The sequence below is a fragment of the Phoenix dactylifera genome, unplaced genomic scaffold, assembly GCF_009389715.1.
Source record: "Phoenix dactylifera cultivar Barhee BC4 unplaced genomic scaffold, palm_55x_up_171113_PBpolish2nd_filt_p 000342F, whole genome shotgun sequence".
NCBI lineage: Eukaryota > Viridiplantae > Streptophyta > Magnoliopsida > Arecales > Arecaceae > Phoenix > Phoenix dactylifera.
Window position 1 is genome coordinate 40,133 of NW_024067802.1, and position 6,379 is coordinate 46,511.

A 6,379-nucleotide genomic window follows, 5' to 3' on the forward strand; every position below is an offset into this window, starting at 1 on the left:
GCTTTTGTGCTCGGCCTTCTGGCCTTAGTCTTCTGAGCTCGGCAGCATGGATGATGAGCTCGACTCAGTCTTCTGAGCTCAGCTCGGTCTTCTGAGCTCGGCCTGCATGATGAGCTCGGCCTGCATGGTGAGCTCGGCTCGACCTTCTGAGCTCGGTAGCCTGGATGAGCTCGGCAGCCTTCGGAGCTCGGCTCGGCCTATGAGCTCGGCCTGGATGGGCTCGACAGCATTCTGAGCTCGGCTCGGTCTTCTGAGCTCGGCCTGCATGATGAGCTCGGCCTGCATGGTGAGCTCGGCTCGGCCTTCTGAGCTCGGCAGCATGATGAGCTCGGCCTGCATGATGAGCTCGGCTCGGCCTTCTGAGCTCGGCAGCATGGATGATGAGCTCGGCTCGGTCTTCTGAGCTCGGCTCGGTCTTCTGAGCTCGGCCTGCATGATGAGCTCGGCCTGCATGGTGAGCTCAGGCTTGTTGTCAGATTTGGGTGCTTTAATTGTACGTGTGGGGTGGTCTATTTTTCCCCCAACAGAAACCACCATTATAATGGCTGATATTTACCTCAAATTGGATGATTTTAGTTCTTTTAATATTAAATAATGACCGTTATAATGGTTGTTATAATGGTAGTAACATAAAGTAGTGGACAATTTTATAATGTGGCAGTATTTTTCAAATCATTGTTTACATAGTAAAAGGTAATATTTTTTGGATGGTACAAAATTTTTTGATGGGAAAATGGCAAAAAAATGAATTTTGTAAAAGAATAGCAGCTTATTTTGAAAACACATGCAAATAATAGACATTATTTGTGTTTTAATGAACCGTGATAGCAATTATAACTTCTTATAGATTATATATTAAAAGTGAAACTGTTATAATAGCTAGCCATTTCTTTGGAGCTTTGTTTCTCACTAGTACGATTTCTACAAACCCAATTGGCCCTCTCTAGTGGTTGTTTCCGTTTTGGGCACCAATCTCAAACTACTCTCACCTTTTTTTTAATTCTAGCTACATTTAGCTGTGTAACTGAGCAGAGCTTAAGCGGGCTAAGCCAACTCGAGCCCAACTCCTCGAAGCTAGCTTGAGCTCGACTAAATTTCAAGCTAGCTTGTGCTGGGCTTAGTTTAGCTCTATAAAAGTAAGGGAAGTAGTTGGTGATGGTTGCAAAATGGAGCTAATGAGCGTGAACACCGGAAGGTGTTGAACTCGTCTTTAAAATAAAGAAAATATATAGAACACCGACGGAACCGATTGCGGCAAGACGAAAATCTTAATGTGGTATGTACGACATGAGATGCCGGAGCCTAAATAGTGGCAATGGTGAACCCGCATACCGATTAGCTTCCAACGAAAAGAAACAATTGTTAGAGGAGGAGGCGCACCAAAACTCTTTCTTCCACACCAAATCACCATCTTGGATGGCCACTTCAAGAATACAGCTCTCTCGCATGCTCGCTCACGAACCCTAGGAATCCACCACAGAAAAGTCTCTTTCTTCCAATGCCAAATCACTAGCTTGGATGACCACTTAAAAGATATAACTCTCCCACGCTAACTTACAAATCCTAGGAATACAGCAAAAGAGAGTATAGAGAGAATGGCGAGAAAAAAAGACAAGAATAATTTAAGAATAAAATCGTTTTCTACCCAATAAACTCGAGGATGAATTCTTGACTCCCATGTGATATATAACTTATCCTCTAACTCTGATGGTATTGATTTGTCATTTATGATACCATTGGCTAGATCCATAAGAAAGTCTATAAGGTTCATCGCTACGAGGGAAGTGTTGGACTTGACCCGACTTAAAGTCATCCGGATGCCACCCATACTAACAAACACAGATTCTACATTCATGATAAGCCTCCAATACGATGATGCGATAAAGTTTTGTGGTGGCTATGATAAGGATAATTTCTGTGTAACTTTACTAAAGATGATACCCATCTCAATCTCCATAGCTACCTCCTCTGATGAGTGCCATCTCAATCTCCATAGCTACCTCTGATCGGGGAGGTATGTTACCCGAGAATGCTTGTGAGGTCCTCCCATCAAGAATACTCAGAGCCGCATCCAAATTTTCTTCCTATGTTGCATTACATATATGCTGGCATCAAAGATCAAGACATCAATAGCTTTACATTCATGTAAATGACTTTATTGCTCCATATTGTTTAATATTATGGTACGCGAGTCATGTTAGGCATGAATATTAAGTTTTTGTTTTACGATTGAAACAAATATCGCCCATCAAGATCTCCCTAGAATATATATACCAGCGACTGATTACCATGGTCGATTGCCAATAGCGTGCGACCAGCCATCGCAATCCCATCAAAGGAGCCGGATGCCTGTTGGACTCCATGACTATGGTGGAGGAGGCCTATGACAATTTTAAAGGACCAAATAAATAAATAAAAAGAGGGGGAAAAGAGAGGATGGACAGCTGAGGCAGCCCGTGGCGTCCGATCCTGGTATATGCACCACCCAAACAAGCCAACGCATGCTCGGATCACCACCCAGAATGTACCTGCCCCCCATCGGCATTCTTCAGCCCGTCTCCCTCTCCGATAGATGCGTTGCCTGACCACCATCCAAAAAAAGATTATCGGAAAGCCTCTCCTTTCTCCGATGATTGTAACAACCAAGAACCTCAAGCAAAAAGATTAGCCGGAAGTTACTTTTTAAACTCCTTAACCCTGTATAAGTACCCAAGATTTTTTTGGCGAATAACGTATATGGGACTAAACACATGCCCATATGGATCCTCACATACTCTTTTCATTCAAGTCCTGATATTTTCGTCAGACTAATGGTTAAAATGAATTCAAATATAATCTTAAGTACCACAATCGACTCGTGGTCAACCTCTATAAACCTATGGAGCAGTGTCCCCTAGTTTACATAGGCTATAGGCCGAGTTTACTATGATACACTACAAAAGAAGGAATAACTCCCGACGCTTTTTTTTGTCTCTACCGACGCTTATAAGCGTCGGCGAATTCCCAGCCCACGCGACCCAAAGCGTGGGTCAGACGTCGGGCAGGTGGGCGTGGGTCCGGTTTTTGCCGACGCTAAGAGCAAGCGTCGGCAAAAACAGGGATTTGCCGACGCTAATGAAAGTGTCGGCAAAAACGGCTTTCCCGACGCTTTAAAGCGTCGGTAAAGCACAATCCAGTTTGCGTTTTCGCCGACGCTTTAAAGTGTCGGGAAATCTGTATTTCCCGACGCTTTAAAGCGTCGATAAAGCCCAATCCAGTTTGCGTTTTCGCCGACGCTTTAAAGCGTCGGAAAATCGTTTTTCCCGACGCTTTAAAGCGTCGGGATTGCTTTTTTTTAAAAAAAATAAAAATACGAATGTAAATTATAAAGGTTTTTTTTATTTCACCAAATCTGATGTTTGCTAATTACCAGTAAAGAAAGAAATTGCAGAAATCCCTCAACTATAACCATGATTAGTACAACAATTGCACTGTCAAATTATTTCCAAAATAAAGATTCTCCAGTTTTTCAAAACAGACTCCACTAGTTGCTGATTGGTTAGAGCTTGACATGGGATACCAACCATCACGGAGAGCAGTAAAAAGCAGGCAGATGTTGATGCCTCTTAGCCACCATGTAATACGAACCATAACAATCCAAAATAAAACAGACTAATAGTCAGTTAAAATCAAACTGTAATATGGAAAAAAATATATATATACAAGAGAATGATTTCAACACCCTTGTGGAACCTCAAAAGAATCTCCTAAAGCCTAAAAAGGTACAAGACAAACAGGCAATCTCATGCATAACAAATGAAAAGGAAAAAAGAACAGCAGGAAACTGTGGTGCCACTCAAGGTTTCAGTAATCACCATCCAACCATCCAACCATCACTGGCTCAGCATCAGCCTATATCTCTGTGTCACAGCAACTTATAAGCAATTCTGAGACCATTCTCCGAGCAAATGGCACGTAAGACAAGCTGTAAATTATAAAGGTCAAAATACATATATACATGAGTTGTCTTGTGGCTTATTGTTTTACAAAAAGTCAAAGAAGTTAAAACTTTATGCCGAATCACTGATGCTTCCTTTCCTATAATTTGAAAGCTTTCATATCTAATTTACATATATCATAAAACACACAATATACAATATGAACCAAACATTCAAATTACATTGATATTGACACAAACATTCAGATCATTCGAAATATTTATATTATCATATCTAATTAAATTTACATAAAAAGTTATGAATTACAATATACTTTTATATATCAAACTCCATAAAAAACAATCTACAAAGTATCAGGGACGGGAATTACAATGCCATTTTAGACGAACTCCCCGCAAAGAAATACCAAGATGCTTGCCCGGGCCGCCACTGCAACGAACGCCAAGAACTGCACTGACTTGAGCTTGCTGCCTTTGTTTGTAGAGAAGCTTGAAGATTGAAAGTAACAGGGATGCTGGTACTGGCCCGCCTTGCTTCAAATTACCTGATCGTAAACTTAAAATATAAATAAGGCTTAACAATTGCTTCCATTAACTAATTCCTCTTCCATTAAAAAAAATGCTTCTATTTCTTAATTCCTCATAAACCATTAACACAATCTAAAGACAGGTTCTGTCCATCAGGGAAATGAAAAGACAAAAAGAAACTACAATAGAACAAATTCCATTCAAGCATTCCGACATTCAAATCTCTGAAGGCATCAGTAATATAGCAAAAGACCAAATCTTTCACAAGAAATAAGATATCCATTGAATACAAAAAAGATAAGCATTGAGTAATTCCATTCAAGCGTTCCAACACAAATTATTAATCACACAAGTAAAATAGCAAACCATTGAATTTCTCGCAAGAAATAAGAAGTCAATCATGCACATAACAGAAACGAAGGGAGAAAAGAACAAAGAAGCCACAACATAATAATTCTACCGAAGAATTCCAACACTAAAATCATTAAAATAGCCCAAGATCATGATAAGTAAGAAAATTATCAATCACAGAGAAGAAGAAATGAAGAAAGACCAAAACAAAAGGCAAACAGTGCTATTTATGCCTATAAAGTGCAAACTTTCTACAGATTAAAAAAATAAAAGCATTAAATCAAGAATCCAATTGGTAAAAAGATAGTCTGCACACACCAACGCACCATCTCTTCATCTTTCCTCAGACATTCTGGCAAACAAGTCTTGATTGCTCGGTTTAACCCACACGTCCAGTACAGTCTTCGTGATGCCATCCGGAAAACGTTTCCCGCTCAGGGCTGAATCCACTTTAATACACCCTCCTCTCTGTCCTACTCATTGTGAACAGTAAAATCACAAGAAAAAGCAGTCAGCTCGAACCCACTATTATCGGTGATGCCCTAAATAAAAGAAAACCTATCTTTATTCCCTCTTTGACACCCTCTCGTGGTAGACAGTCTAAAATTCCAAACGGAAACCGTCAGTATCCAATCAAAGCCGCAAGAAGACCTAGATTTCCAAGAAATCCATAAAGAACACCAAAAGAACCACGAATTCCATTGTTTCTTGAGAAAAGACAAGAAAAAGAAAAGAAAAACTGGGAAGGGGCGGTTGATCGGACTACCGGCGAGGTGGGCAACGTGGAGGTCGAGGCGAGAGGTGCCGAAGGACCAGTTGTTGGTGTGGCCTTCGATGGACTTAAAGCATCAGGTGGCCACGAAACGGGGAGAGTGCCAGAGGCCGCAGTGGAGGTTGGCGAGGAGGGGGAGGTCCGTCCGTCCAGGGACCGATGGAGAAGGCTGTAATTGCTTCAAATCACAGGGTTTCAGTTCGAGTTTTTACCCCGTGGTACTGGCCCGCCTTGCTCATTGGCACAATGTCTCCCGGCCTGTAAGCGAGCGAGATCGAGAGTAGAGACGAGATCCAGAAGAAGAAGAGGCAACGAACTGGAAAAGCTCTTCGATCGCCGGCCACGGCCAAGACTCGGACCCGAGCTTTTGGGGGGGAGGAAAAGAAAGGGGGAGGAGAGGAGGTCGCTCGGCGCCGGAGACGAGGGAGGAGGAGGGGACAAGGGTCGGCCGCGGGTTTTGATGGAGGGAAAGGGGGGCAGCCGCGGGTTTTGATGAGATTTGGTTTTCAACGACGCGCATAAGCGTCGTCTTATCCCAAATCTACAAAACGTCGTAATAGGCCGACGCTTTTTACAAGCGTTGGCTATTTTTGGCACTAGTTCAGAAATTGCCGACGCTTGAAGAGTTGTGAAAGCCCATATTTCCTGTAGTGATACCATTTGTAACAACCTAAGACCTCACCCAAAAAGACTAACTGGAAGTTATTTTTTTGGGCTCCTTAGTCTTGTATAAGTACCCAAAGTCTTCTCGGCGAATAACCGATGTGAGACTAAAAAAATGCCCACACGAG

At 42.1% G+C, this 6,379-nt stretch overlaps 1 long non-coding RNA gene across 1 annotated transcript; it reads right to left on the reverse strand.

Moving 5' to 3' along the window:
• Window positions 1-3,572: 3,572 nt before the first annotated feature.
• Window positions 3,573-6,085, reverse strand: LOC120105678. Its single transcript, XR_005508017.1, has 4 exons — window positions 5,583-6,085; window positions 5,143-5,467; window positions 4,309-4,482; window positions 3,573-3,964 (listed from the first exon to the last, which is right to left on the reverse strand). It is a non-coding gene; the product is annotated as an uncharacterized LOC120105678 (long non-coding RNA).
• Window positions 6,086-6,379: the final 294 nt, after the last annotated feature.